The 18577-nt window shown below is 34.1% G+C and overlaps 1 pseudogene; it reads right to left on the reverse strand.

Annotated features, from left to right (window-relative positions):
* Positions 1 to 16519, reverse strand: part of LOC118642050 — a 52696-nt pseudogene extending 36177 nt beyond the window's left edge.
* Positions 16520 to 18577: the final 2058 nt, after the last annotated feature.

Below are 18577 nucleotides of genomic sequence, written 5' to 3' on the forward strand. Positions count from 1 at the left end.
ATACATTTAAAGTAACTGAGCAGAAAGTAAGCAAGTGAACTAGAAATTTGAGTTTTAGCCAAAGAAAGTAAATGAATGAATAACCAATAGATAAATAAACATAAGCCATTTATCTATGTACGCTTACCTATTTTTAAAAATGTACTTGGGAAAATTTTCTAATGTTAGCACAATCTTAAATGTTTTCTTTAAAATAAAAATATTATACATGGCATCAATCCTAAATTCTACCATCTAGCATAAGGTTCAAGTGTCTACAAAATTAAAATTATATTTTGTCGTGGACAAGAAGTTTTTATGATATAGTACTTGTCTTATTAGATGAATTTCCTCCTCAAACAATAAAAAACTGTTTACCTAAAAATTGGAGGTTGTGATAATTAAGAAAAGCTTAATTGAAATACATGTTTACAGCTTTAAAAGATTAATTTAGCCATGGCCGGTTTGGCTCAGCAGTTAGAGCGTCGGCCTGCAGTCCAAAGAGATCTGGATTCGGTTCCCGCTAAGGGTGCGTGCCTCGGTTGCAGTTTGTCCCTGGCCCTGGTTGGTCGTGTGGGTGGCAGCCACTAGATGTGTCCCTTTCACATTGATGTTTCTTTCTCTCTCTCTCTTCCTCTCTCTCCCTCCCTCCTGCTCTGTCTGGATAAAAAATGGAAAAATGTCCTCATGTGAGGATAAAAAAAAAAAAGATTAACCTAGCCCTGGCCAGTTTGGCTCAGTGGTTAGAGCGTCGGCCTGCTGTCCGGAGAGATCCAGGTTCAGTTCCTGCTAAGGGCATGTACCTCGGTTGCAGTTTTGTCCCTGGCCCTGGTTGGGTCGAGCGGGAGGCAGCCACTCAATGTGAAAGGGTTCACATTGATGTTTCTCTCTCTTTCTCTTTCTCTCTCTCTCTTCCTCTCCCTCCCTCCCACTCTATCTGAACAACAACAAAAAATTAATCTAATAAAATGAAAGTGCAAATAAGGGTAATGTTTATCCTATTTTCAAGTAAAAAGCTAGAAAATTATTTTATGCCATTTTAGCATTGGTTTTATTAAATATTAAATATGGTAATAAAATAAATTTCATCTCTGGGTATTTTTCAGCTCAAAACAAGTTTCTTCACATTTTTCATTGATTTTCAATTGCTATCAGTAGCTTATTATATGCATATTTTATTTCATGACATTTTCTCTTAAATGTTCTATAATTTAGATTTACCTTTTATTTCTAAATTGGGCACAACTCATGAGATTTTACTACAGATATTGTAGTGTAAAAGGCAATGTTAATTATGAGCTTTACAATACAGAAAAGTGCACTGAGAATACCTGTGCTGGAATTATGAGAGAAGAAAATACTAGAACATTGCATATGGTGAAGAAAACAATAATTGAATGGGAAAGAAAAAGAACAAATTGCAGTTTTATGCACAGCTAGAATATAAAACACAATGCTTGAAAATTAGGAAATGTCTAATTCCTATTGTTGGTATATATCTAATACCTCCACTTATTTTAATGACATACTTCAATAATATTTGGTTTTACCAAAAAAGGGCCTATAAGATTCTCAATATTTATTTAAATCTTTTCCTCTTAGAACATATTTGAAGACAATATTCCAATACTAGACATATCCAATAGCTTCAAAAAGCTTGACTGATAGTATGGCCCATACATGCATAGTTTATAATATACTCTTGACTATATTATATGCTTTGCCATTCTATAAAAAATAAATTCCTTAAGAGAAAAAGATCTGTATGATTCATCTATATATCCTGAATAGCACCTAACATGGTGTCTTGAGCACAGCAGAAGATAAATACTTGTTGAATGAATGGGTAGGCCAGATATTTTAGGATATTTGACACCACAAGTTGTTGTGTGTATATATAACATAATTGTTTCTTCCTGACTCCAGGCACTTAAAATGTCTTCTTTTTAAAAAAAATATCACTTGTATTGACCCAGGTTGAAGGAAGAAAGGGGATATAAGATGAGAATGGGAAAACTTGAAAGGAGGTATGGATATTTGCTTTTGTGCTTCTTTAGAATATTAAAATGACTTTTAAAGAAATAGACTAAAGAAACATGACTTTTAAAGAAATAAAATATTACCCCTTCTAACACCCGATGCCCTTCTGGACTGACCTGCCAAAACAATGTAGGTACCAAGTTCTATGAACTGAAATTAATTAACACATATTTACCGATCTCCTAGATTGCAATAGGAGATACATACAACATGGTAAGTAGATAAAAATGATCTCTAATTTAGTAAACAAATATTCAAACATGCTATCTTAGGAAAGTATGATAAAAATTAGAAAATCCAGTGAAAATAGATATTAGTCACCAAAACCACATTGGGATCCAATGGGGTGACTATATAAAACAAAAAACAACATATTTTAATCTAGTGTATGTTCATCAATGGAAAGAATTTAAAAGAAAAAAAATGTTAAAATTACAAGAGCAATTAGGAACCCTATATTTTGCCAAGTGAAGCAATTAAATTATTTTTCTCATAAATATAGTTTTAATTTTCCCTAATTGTAAATAACATATCAATAAAAGAAGAAATAAATTGAAAAGAAAAGGGTTTTGATTAAATCCTAAGATTATAATAAAACCTTTATATGTATTATTTAAACAAAGGTAAAACATTCTTATATAAAAATCATTTTCTTCTAGCATCTATGTCTTTTAAATAAATCTATAATATAATAAATTAATTTAATAAAATGCCCAATTTTGTTTAAACTGAATTTTAATTATATTGCTATGGTAATATTCAAATACTATTTTATATTTAAATAATTATATTCATCAATTTTAAATTATCTCTGAGCAATTCTTGTAATTTAAGCTTTCAAGAACCAGACACTCAAACTTAAAAAGTAATAGTCAAATTGAAAGCTTTTTACTAGTATAAATAACTGACACTTTTTACATATAATCTATGCTCAGTGCATGTCAACATCTCCACTTAAAGCTTGTTCATATACTAAACAAACAAAAAATATCAGGGTCCTTCTGAAGTTCTCAGGTATGTACATGTAATGAAAATATCAAACTAGTCTTCTCAATATTTTATATTATTACTTTTATATAATTAATACTTACATTATTTAAGGTTCTTAGATATAAAAAAATTATGCTCCAAGTAACAATAAACAAACCAGCATTTTAAAACACCTGTATCACAATTAACAGAAAGTTATAAGGATAATTATTAAGATAACATTTACTTCCAATATTTGTTCTTTCTTACTAACTGCTATCCTCATATCATTGATAGAATTATCTTTGTTTTTTGTTGTTGTTTTCCCTAAAAAATGACCCATGTTTACATGCAGAAAAGAAGAAAAGAGTGTTTTTTTAGCATTGAGTGGAGAAGCAGCACGTGGAATTTTTAAAAATAAAATGTCATTAGATTCTCTAAAAGAATCTGAATTTGACAATAGAGTTGGCTGGTGGAAGATAAGGTTGCATCAATTTCTTCACTTTTAATAATAAACACAGAGAAGTGATCTTATGTGGACATGAGTACTGATGAAAACATAGTTATTTTTAAAAAATGTTAAACATGAAAACTAAGGTAAGAGGGAGTGTATAAATGTTGCAAGGGCTGGGAATTCCATTTGAACTTTATTTTGTTTTGGTTCATATTTTTGACCAATGGATAGATATTCTATTTTTCTGAAATGTGAAAGAAAACATTGAAATATTGTGTGAAAATATTGGATAATTTTGGATAAGAAGTCATTCATAACAACTAATAAAATAAATATATATTTGAGTCTTCAATGAACTGTTTTCAAATGTCAAAATAAGACATTGCATTTATATCAGTAAATGCAAAGTCATATATAGGAAAACGTTAAATCACTCTGTGGATTTTAATAGTTGCCTGCACACACTTTTTCCGGTATTAAATATTGACTGTATAATGGCCTCCTAAATGACTTCACAGGATGCTGAGCAAAGTTGCTAGAGGATTGTCTTAAATATTACATTGATTGAAGAAAGTATATAATAGAGGCAGTAGGATGACTATTTTAAATAGAAGAAAATATATGTCTAAGAACACATTTATGAAATAAGTTAATGCAAGTTTTATTTTGCTTAAATCTACAGATACCGGGTGAAAGTTTTGAGAAGTGCTTATTTTAAACTTTTAAAGAAATCTTTATTTTCAGAGAGTGTTTTAGTTTACCCAAGGACTCACTCTCAGTGTTGTACATTCAGTGGTTTTGGACAAATGTACATTACGTATATCTACCATCATATAGAGTATTTTTACCGAACTAAAATCCTCTTTGCTCTACATATTTACCTCCACCCCTCTCTATTTGGCAACCGCTTATCTTTTTATTGCCTCTATAGTTTTGCTTTTTTTTTGGTACATGCCCCTAGTGGGAACCAAACCCTGGACTCTCTGGTCTGCAGGCCGATGCTCCAACCACTGAGCCAAACCGGCCAGGGCTATGGTTTTGTCTTTTAAAATATATTACATAGTTGGAATCATACAACCTGCAGCCTTCTTAAACTGGCTTCTTTCACTTAATGATATGTATTTAATTTCGCTCCATAATTTTTTACGTCTTAATAAAACATTTCCTTTTAGCACTGAATAGTAATATTTCATTATCTGGATGTACCATCATTTTTTATCCATTCATCCACTGAAAAAAACACTCTGGTTGCTTCCAAGTTTGGGCAATTATGAATAAATTTGCCATAAACATCCTGTGCAGGTTTTGGTGTGGGCATAATTTTTACCTCTTTTGGGTAAATATCAAAGAGCACAGTTGATAGATTATATGGTAAGACTACGGTTAGTTTTGTAAGAAACTGCCAAAATGTCTTCCCAAGTAGGTGTTCCATTTCACAGTGTTGCAGTAATGCATGAAAACTCCCGTTGCTGCATATTAGCACCAGCATTAGGTGTTTTCAATGTTCTAGGTTTGGGCCATTCTAATAGGTATATAGTGACATCTCATTGTTTTAGTCTTCCTTTCTCTGATGACATGTCTTGTTTTCCTTCTGAATATCTTCTTTGGTGAGGTGTCTGTTAAGGACTTTGACCCTTTTAAAATCAGGTGTTTTTTACTTTTTCTTGAGTTTTGAGAATTCTTTGTATGTTTTGATAATAGTCCTTTATCAGATGTTTGTTTTAGAAGTATTTTCCTCAAGGCTGAGGTCTGTCTTCTAATCCTCTTGATGTTGTCTATCACAGAACACACATTTCTCTTAAATTTTAATGAAGACCAGCTTATCAATTATTTCTCCCATGAAACATATATTTGGTGGTGTATTTACAAAGTTGTCATTATAGGTGAACTAGGTTTGCTTTTAGGTTTCTGCCAGGATTTTTACAGTTTTTTATTTTACATTTAGGTCTATGATCCATTTTGAGGTAATTTTGTAAATGTTGTAAGATTTGTGTCATGTTCCAGCACCATTGGTTAAGTGACTATCTTTGCTTCTCATTGCTTTTCAGTTTTAGAAAGTTTTTTTGAGTCATATCCCCAAGTTCAGAGATTGTTTGTTTGTTTGTTAATCCTCACCCACAGATAGATAGATAGATAGATGATAGATAGATAAACAGATAGATAGATAGAGATATAGATGTAGATATATAGAAATAGATATATATGTTTTTGTTGTTTGTTTGTTTTTGAGAGAAGAGGGAGGAAGGGAAGGGGAGAGAGAGAGAGTGAGAGAGAGAGAGAAAGAGGTGAGAGAGACACATCGATTAGTTGCCTCTTGCACATGCCCTGACCAGGGCCAGGGATCAAACCTAAACCCAGGGAATTGAACCCATGACGCTTGGATGCTCCAGCTGACACTGTAACCATTGAGTCACATTGGTCAGGGCCAAGGTCAGAGATTCTTAACTGTTTCCAATCTCTTAATGAGTTCATCTAAAGCATTTCTGTTACAGTGGTTTTTAGGTCTAGTATATCATTTTTATTCTTAGAATTTTCATCTCTCTGCTTATATCATTCCTCTATTCCTACATGTTGTCTCTTTTTTTTTGCACTGAAGCCCTTAATATATTAATTATAGATTTTATATATTCCTAGTCTGGTAATTCCAACTTTCCTGCCATATCTAATTGTTTCTGATGCTTGTCTAGTTGACTGTGCTTTCTGCCTTTTACTATACCTCGTAATTTTTTGTTGAAAGGTGAACATGATGTTATGGGTAAAATAAATTGTGATAATTAGGCTTTTATTTATTTATGTTGCACTTTATCTTCAGATAGAGTGGGAGGGAGAGAGGGAGGAAGAGAGGGAGGAAAACAGCGATGAGAGAGAGAGACACATTGACTGGTTGCCACCCACACGACCCCTACCAGGGCCATGGACAAACTTCAACTGAGATACTTGCCCTTAGTGGGAACCAAACCTGGGACTCTCTGGTCTGCAGGCTGAAGCTTTAACTGCTAAGCCAAACCATCCAGGGCGTTAATTCGGCTTTTAATAATGTAGTGGCAAGGTGTGGAGAAGGGGGAATAATTGTATAGCCTGTGAACATGTCTCCGTCTTTTGGTGAGCTTTTGTCCTTGGACAGCAAACCAGTGCTTCTCAGTCCCAGGTTTCCCCACTTCCCCTCCTCGCCTACAGGAGGGACAGGGTGGATGGAGGGGCTTGAGTTGTTTATTCCTTTCACCCACTTAGGCTAGGCTCTGACAGATAGCTTCTCTTGACGGAAATGCTCTGGCATATGTATTTCAAGGTGCCTTCTTTTTTCTTCCTCCTGATGGAAGTTCAAGGGCATTTTTCTCTGATATTCACTGAGGACCTGGTAGACCTCCAGGAGCTCAAACTCACAACATGGGGCCCTCCTCTGACTGGGTCCACCTGAAGTTGTAAACTCTCAGATTTGTCCACAGTGAGCCTTTGGCAATTCATCCATTGCAGTTGACATTTCTCCTACCCCAGCATTGGTTCCCACAGAGGTTTCTACCTGTAAATTTCTGCTCTGGTCAAAAGTAGTTATCTGTATGCATCCCGCTCTCTCTCAGATTCTGGGAGCAGCAGTTTACCCTGTGCCTACCTCCCTGACAGCTCTATGAAGGGTTGCTGAGTTTTCAGTTTGCTCAGGTTGTTATTTGTTTTAAGCACAGAGTAACAACTTCTAAGTTTCTTATACCTAGACTAGAAACCAGAAGTTTCAAAGTGGTTTCTCTCTCTTATATATTAGATGCTTTCTGGTAAACTTTGAATATCTACCTATATTTGCATGTAGGGGTAAAAAGGTTAGTCGATCACTCTCAGCAGATGGGTGTGTCTTGAAGAACCCCTGACAGCAATATCTTTGTCCTTTCACATCAAATAGATCCCATTATAATTTCCAACCTGAAAGGCTCACTGCTGGTATACTAAGTCACGTGTTGAAAGGGTTTCTGATTTTCAGCATAGCGTATGTATTTTGTCACTTACTCCTTTCCCTAAGGTTTCTATTGTGATAACCGTGTCCCCAAGTATGCCTGTTGGGTCCTAGGCCAGTCTCACCCTTCTAACCTCTGCAGACAACAAACTTTCCATTTCCATCTAGATTCTAGAAGAAGCTGTTCCCAGGCTGTGTTGTGTTGAGAAGAAGCTCAACTATCTCACTGCCTCTCTCTTCTACTGCTTATAACTGGTCTTCCTCATTTAGCATTGCTTTATCCCAAGTCCCAAAGGTGCTGATACTGCCAGTTCTTGAAGCTGTGGGTAATTCTGCAAAGTAAAGCAGAGTCATTCTCAGCTTGTGCCACTGGTGAGTGAGTGAGTGGATTCTCCTGTGGCAAGACAGGTTGGTGTGTTTACTTAACCACCATTCCATCTGCATTCCACCTTCCAAATGTGTTGTTCTTGACTTCCTTCTAGTTCTCTCCACCCTCAGATATTTATGCCCTTAAAATAGTCCCCTTAACTTTTTTTTCAGAAGAAGATATCTATGCCATAAAGATAGGTACCAGCATTTTACCTGAAAATATCCATGCTGCTCCAACCAATAAAGAATCAGAATATTGCATTAAATATATTTTACTCATGAAAATGTGCACCACAAATTTAACTTCAGTAGGGATGTGTATTCTACCAATTATAGTAATAAGTCACAACGTTAAAAACTTGACTAAGAACTATAATTTTAAAACAAATAAGTATTTTTTTGAAAAATAACAGTTTAGGTGGCAAGGTCATACAGTGGAGTGAAGACAGCCTCTTTAATAAATGGTGTTGGGAAAATTGGACAGCTACATACAAAAAAAAAAAAAAAAATGAAAGACTAGACCATCAACTTACACCATACACAAGAATAAACTCAAAATGAATAAAAGACTTAAATGTGACTCATGAATCCATAAAAATCCCAGAAAAAACTCTAGGCAACAAAATTTCAAACATCATATACAGCAGAATTTTCACTGATACATCACCTAAGGCAACAGAAACATAGGAGAAAATGAACACATGGGACTACATCAAATTCAAAAGCTTCTTCACAGCAAAAGAAACAATCATCAAAATGGAAAGGCAACCCACTTTATGAGAGAACATCATTGCCAATGATATATCAGATAAGGGGTTAATTTCCAGTATATATAGAGTGCTCATACAACTCAACAAAAGGAAAACAAAGAACCCAATTAGAAAATGGGCAGAGGAAATAAATAGACACCTCTCCAAACAGGACATACAAATGGCTAGCTCAACATCACTAATCATCAGAGAGATGCAAATTAAAACAACAATGAGGTATCACCTCACACCTGTCAGAATGGCTACCATCATCAAACAAGAAGTGTTGTGGAGGGTGTGGAGATAAGGGGACTTTAGTACACTGCTGGTGGGAATGCAGACTGGTGCAACCACTATGGAAAACAATATAGTGTTATCTCAAAAAATTAAAAATTGAACTGCTTTTTGACCCAGTGATCTCACTTCTAGGAATATACCCTAAAAAGCCTGAAACACCAATCAGAAAGAATATATGTACCCCCATGTTTGTAGCAGCACTATTTACAATAGCTAAGATCTGGAAACAGCCCAAATGTCCATCAGTAGACGAATGGATAAAAAAGCAGTGGTACATATACACAATGGAGTATTATGCAGCTGTAAGAAAGAAAGATCTCTTATCCTTTGAGATGACATGGAGGACCTGGAAAGTATTATCCTAAGCGAAACAAGTCAAACAGAGAAAGACAAGTATCATATGATCTCACTTATTTGTGGAATATAGTGAACATAATCTGAGGAATGGGGTAGTCCCAGAGACGTGGAAGTGGGGTATAGACTGACAATCCCCAGAAGAGGGGATGGTGTTGGGGAGATAAACCACAGAACTCATATGCATGTGTGCATGAACAATGGACATGGACAACAAAGCTGGGGACAGGACAGGGAGGGAGTGGGAGGGGGGGAATCAGTGGGGTAAAAAAGAAACATCTGTAACAAAAATAAATTAATTAAATAAAAAAAATAAATGAAATGAAATGGGTTCATGTTGAATGTAAAAATATAATAATAATAATAAAAGAATTATCAAAGAAATGTTACACATCCAGGTCTCAGTGATTGCATGGTTAATGTTATATGAATAAGTGGCATGCTTATTACTTTATAATTTAAAAGTAATTACAAAATGCATTATTTCATTTATAGAACTTATCTATGAGGAAAAAAATATAGAATCATCCCCAATTTACAACAAAGGAAGTTGATTTTTATGAAAGCTAAAATTCTTGCTCAGTGTTTCATACAAAAAATGACATCTTGGTCCCTCTTACAGCTTTTCATTTTCTGACTCTGCTTCACATATATGGTCAAGTTTAAAGGAAAATCTGGAAGTGAATTCTGAATATTTACTACCTTGTTTTTTTATGCATTATTACAGCTATCATCTGAAATAAAACTAAATAATAATATATTCTGCTACTATGTCATTTTGACAGTATAGAAATTGAGACACAGAGAAGTTAAGAAAATTTTACAAAGTCACAAAGTATGTAGAGGGCCAGTATTCTAACTCAAGTCGGTCAAGCTCCAGGGTCCTTACTATCAAATGCTTGAAGAATCTCCTTCCCAGTTATGTAAATCTCCTTTGCAGTTAAATTATTTTTTAAATATTTAATAAGTGAAAATAATTAATTACCTATTTCTTCCATTGAGCACAAGTATATGTAGAGATGAAAAACAAGAGTCAACTAAATCATAGAGAATGATTACCAAACTCAAGGCTATGTAGAAACGTGTTCATGTGGGTACAGGAGACCTCATGCTTCAGGCAGCATTTTAGTTATCTCTTTATTATGATAAGATAAATGTGATTTTAAAGAATATTTTTATACACATGATATATTGTAACTAAAGTAAAATTGAAACGTGTGACATTAATAACTTTAGCCTTTGGTAGCTTAAATTTACATTCGTTTTTAAATTTAGTTGGAGATATTGGTAACTTTAATATCACTTTAAAAGGCATGTATATTTGATAAATATATTTGAAGAGGACAAAAAATGTTACTTTATGCTGAGAGAAAAGTAAATAGGCGCATTTGTGAGTCATGCAATTGATCAGGCTTTGCAGTTTCTAATACAATCTCGAGTGAGTATGCTTTTTCTTTACAGGTTATTGACTTTCAACTAAATAGAATCCAGCATAAATTAAATAGTTGCAGGTGAACAACTGGATCTTAATTTTTTCATCTGACTTTTTAAGTACATGTATTTAAGTTTATTTTAAATTTACACTGGTATCACAAATTGATTAACACATATACTGAGGGCTTAATGTAAGTAGAATTACCTTTAATAACAATCAAGATGGAATAAACTCCTTCTGTAGAAATTCTATAAAGAGCTAAGATTAAAGGGCCATCATGATGCTTTGCTGTTTGGAAGACCAGAGCCTAGAAAATCTAAATATTACTTTGATTCGTTCTGTATGCATTTGTTAGATGTGTTTCAACAATTCTTCAGAGAATCAAAAAATAGACATTTGGGAGTTCTATTTTCTCCTTTGCCTGATAGAACCATTGTGTTGGGCTTAACTATCAGACAAGACCTATATAGCTTTTCCTCAATATAAGCCTTGCTATGCCTCTGATAAGCAAAGCAAATGAAATAAGCAGCAGAGCCATTTAGAACACGGTGTGTGCGGCATATCCAAAAGTGATTTTTAAGAAGCAATGAGACTCAAAGAAACTCATTTGTGTGGATTCCTTCCCTCCCTTGGGTACCAGATGACTTGCGATGTACAATCAGGTGGTTTGGCATTCATTTGACTTAAACCATCAGACTTTCTCTATCTCCTATAGAACAGATATTTAAGCCCAGAATCAGGTCTGTCATATTGTTTCCTGGACTTACATCATTTTCTTTCTTACTGCTTATGAAAATCTTGCATACAAACTATAATAACTATAATAAACAGGATAGTTTAACATTAAAAAAAATGTCTTAGAAATGCAATGTAAAGCACGGTGACTATAGCTAGTAATTCTGTGACTATAGTTAATAATGCTGTGTTGGATATTTGCAAATTGCTAAGTAAGCAAATCTTAAAAGTTCTCATCACAAAATAAAAGCTTTGTAATCATATATGGTGACAGCATTAGCTCGAATTATTGTGGTGATCATTTTACAATATATACAGATATTGAATCATTATGTTGTATACTTGAAATTAATGTTATATATCAAGTACACCTGAAATAATAAATACATAAATAAAATCCAGCTCTTCCTTCTTGCTTTTCCCAAGGCTCCAAAATGTTTACACCACCCATCAATAGCCCAAGGCCAAAATTCTTGTCATCCCAGAATCTTCTCTTTTTTCACCCTCTATATCTGTCAGGATGTCCCGGGTTAGTTGGCAACAGCAGTGTAGCAAACACCCCTCAGCTCTCAGTGAGTAATGCAACACACATTTATTTCACTCTCTGACGACTGGGTCAGAGCTGGGGCTCTGCTCCACTTTGTCACATTGACTCTAGGCACCTGACTTATAAACCAGCCACTGTCTACAACATTCTTGGTCACCACAACAAAGGGCAAAGAGCACTAAAGGGTTTCACCCTGGCAATTTAATGCTCAGCCCAGAAACAACCCACATCACCTTTGCTATACCTGATAACATGGCCCATCACCCAACCAGAGGGTAGGAGTTACTACTTTACCTTGTGCACAGAGGCAGCGAGTAGAAAAATTAGTAAGTAGCACTAATGACAACCACAACTCTCTTTGGAGGAACTCCCTCGTCGCAGACCCTGAGATAAATATTCATGTAAAAATGATTTATTAGGGAGTGTGGCCAGAAGAAAACGGTAAGGGAGTGCAAAAAGGAGATAGGGAAGAAGAGAAAGCCAAGCAAATATTTGACATCAAAAAAAGGCCCATGGAAGGCAATCAGGCCCAATCCACAGAAGATTCTGGAGACAGTCTTACCTCAGAGCAGTCTGGAGCAGGGGCAAGGAAGCTGGAGTAGTTGTACTTCAGCACCAGGAGTGTTTTGCTAGAGCTCTCCCCCGGAAGATGTTAGTCCCGGGGGTTTCTGGCTCTTCTTGCAGGTGTTGGTGTTGGAAGTGAAACGCAGCGTGAAAATGGTGGAAGAGCTGACAGCATACAGGTGGGGCCTTGATCTCAGCCGCCACTCACAACCAAACAAACTTAATTGTTCTTTTCTTGATGGAAGACTACTTTCCTCTAGAGCAGATATTTTAGTTTCCCAATTAAATAAAATAATTTTTCCACCTCTATTTTAGGGTAATTCAGAGTTCAATAAAATAATTACAGCCCATTAATTTACTAATTTTGAATTAATTTTCTGCTTAATGTGTCCCAATTTTCATTGTCCTGCAGATAATTCAAATCTCTTGTCTGTGAACCTTCAGTCTGAAAACATGTTAATATTTAATAGAGTATTTTGCATATATTCAGTTAATAGCTGTAAGGGTAATGACAAGTATAAATGATTTTCTTTAAGTCTAAAAAATGTATCAGAAATACTTAGCATTGACCCTGGAATTAGGATAGAAGCAATTTCTACCATATATTGAGTTTGTCTTTTATAGAAACTTCAGAAAAACATTCAGAATAGAGTCCAATAGAATTATATCTTTTCTTTAAATGAGTTGAGAATATGTTTAAATTGTAATTTGTAATAATGACTTTTGACAAGCCAGCTTCACCTGTAATGAATATTATAAATCAGTAACAAGGCTTCTTCATTATTACTAACTCTACATTCCATTAAGGAGTATATGTCAATAATGGTAAGGAAGGTGTTACTCAGCATTATAATAAGACAAACTTTACTGTCCAATGACTTAGTCCTAATCAACACACTCAACCTTAAGGCCTATTATGTTGTTGTTAATATGTTTAAAATAAATTCCATAATCACATATTGTAAAGAAAAGAAACAAAGCATGAAAAGCAGTAACACAGATAAAGTCATTCTATTATTTTGACAATTTGAAATGAGCTACAAAGTAAATTTAGTTGTCAAATAAGAATAAAGTCATTCTAAGTGCTTTGAAGATCAGTTCCTTGGTTGGATACCAGGTAAAACTCTCATCTAAACTGAAAAAAACAGGGCTTCAGACATGTATCTTATTCTTATTAAATCTTTTAGTAACCAGAAAGATTAACTGATTTAAATAAACAAACAAAAGTGACAAGGATAAGTCTATTCAATACACTTAATATCATCGACGTACAAAAATAAATTAAGTAATATAGCCTTATCTGGCTGGTGTGGCTCAGTGTTTGAGCGCAACCCATGCACGAAGAGGTCACCAGTTCAATTCCTGGTCAAGGCACATGCCTGGGTTGTGGGCACAATTACCAGTGGGGCTCATGCAAGATGTTCTCTTTCATCAATGTTTCTATCTCTCTCTCACTCTCCCTTCCTCTCTCTCTAAAATCAATAAAGAAAAAAAAAAAGAAAGAAGATATAGCCTTTCAGGTTTAGGTATGCTCAGTAAGTATTCTACTAAATGTCTACAATCTAGTTAAGAAATAGTCAAAGACATGAATAACAGAAAATTGCTTTAAATACACACCTAGAATTGGTAGACTCTTCAGATACATACATGATGGTTATCTAGACTGGTAAGAAATTTGAGATTGTACCAAAGTCTGCTCAGTCTCTCAAAGAAAAGATTTCATAATCAGACATTTCAGCAGTTTGCTTTGAGAAAGATGTTACTGAAAGTGTAGATGTAATAACTACCATGAGTTTCTCCTATAATGAAAGTAAAGTAAAAAATTAGCTTCATAAATTCAAAGCTAACAAAACAGAATACAAAGTGTAAATATATCTAAAGACAAAAATGGGTAAGGTATACAAAAACAATCAATGCCGTAGGTTACTTTTCCAAACATTTACAAATATTATTTGAGCTCATAATGCACCTGGCCTTGTGCAATGATGCACTCTGAATAGAGCAGTAAACCAGACAGTCTTGGCCCTTCATAAATCCTGCATTTTTATGTATATGTTAACATTTTATGTATATGTATAAGTGATAATCCTATAAATCATAATTATAGAATGCATAGAGACATAGTTGAGAATTTATTTTTTTCCAACCAGAGTCCTTCTAACCCATCCCTAGAGTATGTTTTCCTGTATTTAACAATATCAGTACCAAGACTCTATTACATCTAACAAAAGCCCCACAGGAGTTCATATGGGTAATTTTTCTTTCTCCATCAGAATGAAAGTCAAAGAAATGAGAATAAAGGCAGACTATCTTCTTTTATTCTCTCCCTTTTATCTCCTTTGAGACCATGTACACCCAAAAAAATGTTTTCATCCTGTTTTGAAAGAATTAATAGATGCCATTTAGTGTTTGACTCACTACTAGCGACAGGAGAGATTAGAGCTTGAGATATGTTCTGCTAAGTGCCTTTAAAGAGCCATTTTGAAAGCTGTTCTAGTAAAATAAAGTATCATACCGGTATAGAGGGGTATTCTATGTTTTCCTTGGATTTTTATTTAAAAGGCTGGCAATAATTTCGCTACCTGAATTTCTCAGGCTGAAGTGTATAAAATGCTTTTTCATTAGCAAGTCTGTGGTATCTCTGATATCGCACACTTCCACGGTAGCTTACTCCATCTTCCATCACTGTTGAAAGGAAAATAAAAACACTGTTAATATGAGTGGTGCCTGTATGTCATTTTCTGAGAAAGTTTTGGGCCAGTACCACTTAACAAGAAAAGTTATTATTAGTCGTGACAAATCAAAAGGCCACCAAAACTACTTGATGTAATGTGTGGGGTGCAAAAGCCTCAGGTTCAGCAACTCAAACTTTCTTTTATGATGATGACACAACACACTTATTTTTCAAGCCTATGCTTCCCACCTTGACAGTCTGCTGATAAAAGCAAGTTATGAATTATGACTTTGGTAGTTTTCCATTAAGACTTCTATTCCCTCTAAGCAACAGAATCCAGCAAAGCAACTGAGCCAACATAACACTCAGACATCTTAGCATTTTAAAAGGCCAAAGCTGGGTTTAAATGCCAGAGCAAGAAACACGTTCTCTGATCACTCCTCTTGTCTGATATTATGAAATGTAATCTGATTCTATTTCAAAAGTATCCTTTCGGTTGTTCCACCTCTCATTCTAACCACTCATAGAATAATGTTCCTATTAATATTTACACAATAGATTTAGATTAGCTATTAAGTAAAATAAATTCACCCTCCAATCTGTTCTATGTATCTCAAATGTGATTGTATTAGATCATGTTTGACCATGTTTATTCTCTTTTCTGCTAAATGCTTATAAAAAAGTCAGTTTGGTAATCTATTGACTATATCACAAAGTGAATATATAATCAATATACCAAACTTGGTATGGTTTAAAAAAAGGTGATATGATATAGTTACTTTTTTAAAAATTAATATTTGATTAATCATGTGTTGATTTTTTTCTCTTTTACCAAACTTTTCCAATTTCTACCAACCCTTGTCCCTGACAAGCACTTTTCTAACTCTATTTCTATGAATTTGGCTTTTTTAAAAGAAAGATTCCACGTATAAGTGATACTATGCACTGTTTGTCTTTTTCTTATCTCATTTATTTCATGTTGCATTGTGTCCTCAAGCTCCACCCATGTTGTCACAAATAGCAAGATTTTCTTCTTTCTCATGGCTGAATAATATTCTATTTTATATATACCACATTTTATATATTTAAGCCATTTATCCCTGAGGGAGACCTTGGTTGTTTCAATGTCTTGACTATTGTGAATAATGCTGAAATGAACATGGGAGTACAAATATCTCTTCAATATCTCGTTTTCATTTCCTTTGGATATATTCAGATATAGAATTGCTGATTCATATATGGTGGTTCCCTATGTTTTTAAGGAATCCCCATATCATTTTCCATAGTGGTTGCAACAATTTACATCCCACCAATAGTACACAGGCTTACCAATCATCCACATTCTCGCCAACATTTACCTCTTGTCTTCTTGATGACTGTTATTCCAACAGGCGTGACATGATATATCATTGTGATTTTTACTTGTATTTCTCTGATGATTAGTGACGTTGAGCACCATTTTGTGCCCCTGTTGGCCATTTGTATATCTTCTTCAGTTCCTCTGCCCATTTTCATTGGATTTTTTTCTTCCCTCCCTCCCTCCCTCCCTCCTTCTCTCCCTCCCTCCTTCTCTCCCTCCCTCCTTCTCTCCCTCCCTTCCTTCCTTCCTTCCTTCCTTCCTTCCTTCCTTCCTTCCTTCCTTCCTTCCTTCCTTCCTTCCCTCCCTCTTATTTGATTAGCATTTTATGAGTTATTTATATACTTTGGATATTAACCCCTATTCAGATACATGGTTAGCAAATAGTTTCTCCCACTCTGTAGGTGATCTTTTAATTTTGGTAATAATTTCCTTTGTGATTGAATTGATTTTTAGTTTTATGTAGATTCACTTGATTGCTTTTGCTTTAGCTTTTGATGTCAAATCTTAAAAATCACTGACAACACCAAAATCTAGGAGCTTACTGCCTATGATTTTTTCTAGGAGTCTTATAGTTCCAGATCTTAAATTTAAGTCTTTAATCCATTGTGAGATGATTTTTCTGCATGGTGTAAGATAAGGATACAGTTTCATTCTTTTGCATTTGGCGTTCAGTTTTTCAGTGCCATTCATTGGAGGGATTATCCTTTCCCTGTTGTTTATTTTTGTCTTATTGCTGTAAATTAATTCTGCTCCACTGAGCTTTGTGTCCTTTTTATGCCAATACCATGCTGCTTTGATACTATAGCTAATATAGCTTGAAATATAGTTTGTAATTTAGTTTTAAATCATCATGACTGATATCACCAGCTTTCTTCTTTTTTCTAAATATTGCTTTAACTATTTTGAGTTGTCTGTGGTTCCAGAAAAATTTTAAATGTTTTTTCTTATTTTTGTGAAAAATATTATTGAAATTTTGATAGGTGTTACAGTGAATCTATAGATCACTTTGGAAAATATGGACATTTCAACAATATGAATTCTTCTAATTTATGAGCACAAGGTATTTTTCACCTATTTGTGTCTTCAATTTTGTTCATCAGTGCACAGAACTTTAACATCCTTGGTTAAATTTATTCTTAAGTATCTTGTTCCTCTTGATTTAATGCAAATGGGATTGTCACAACAAATTTTTGAATATTGATTTTATGTCCTGCAACTTTACTAAATTTTAATTTTTTGGGTTTTACAGGTTTTTGTTTTTTTTTTGTATGTAATCCTAATGTTTTATCTATATAACACTAGGTCCTCTGTAAATAAAGATAGTTTTACTTCTTATTTGGATGTCTTTCTTTATTATTTGGAGGTCTTCTTTTTCTCTGTCTTTCTTTTTTGCATTTTTTTTTCTGGTAGGACTTTCAGTACTATGTTAATTAAAACTGGGAAGAAGGGCATTTTGGCTTGCTTCTGACTTTATAGGAAAAACCTTAAGCCTTTCACTGTTGAGTATGATGTAGCACTGGGCTTGTCACATAAAGCCTTTGTTCTTTTGAGGTACGTTCTTTATATACCCAGTATATTGAGAGATTTTATCAAAGGTGTTGAATGATTTCAAATGATTTTTCTGCATCTATTGAAATGATCATATAATTTTGGCCATTTATTTTGTTAATGTGATGTATCACATTGATTAATTTGCAGATGTTGAATTATCTCTGAATCCCTGGAATAAATCCCACTTGATCATGCTATATAATCCTTTTAATGCATTGTTGAATTCAGTTTGCTAATATTTTGTTGGAGACTTTTGTATCTTTCTTCATTGCTGATAATGGTCTATAATTTTCTTTTCTTGTAGTGTCCTTGTTTGGTTTTGGTATTTGGGTAATGCTAGACTTGCAAAGTAAATTTGGAAGTGTTCCTTCTTCTTTTGTTTTGTTTTGTTTATTTTTCTTAAGAATTTGAAAAGAATTAGTATTAACTTAAATGTTTGGTAGAATTCAATGGTGAAACCATCTGCCCTTAAGATTTTTTGTGTAGGAGGTTTTTGCTTACAAATTCAATTTTAATACTTGTTATTGGTTTGGACAGACTTTTTATTTTTTCATGAT

The sequence above is a fragment of the Molossus molossus genome, unplaced genomic scaffold, assembly GCF_014108415.1.
Source record: "Molossus molossus isolate mMolMol1 unplaced genomic scaffold, mMolMol1.p scaffold_m16_p_3, whole genome shotgun sequence".
In the NCBI taxonomy this organism is placed as follows: domain Eukaryota; kingdom Metazoa; phylum Chordata; class Mammalia; order Chiroptera; family Molossidae; genus Molossus; species Molossus molossus.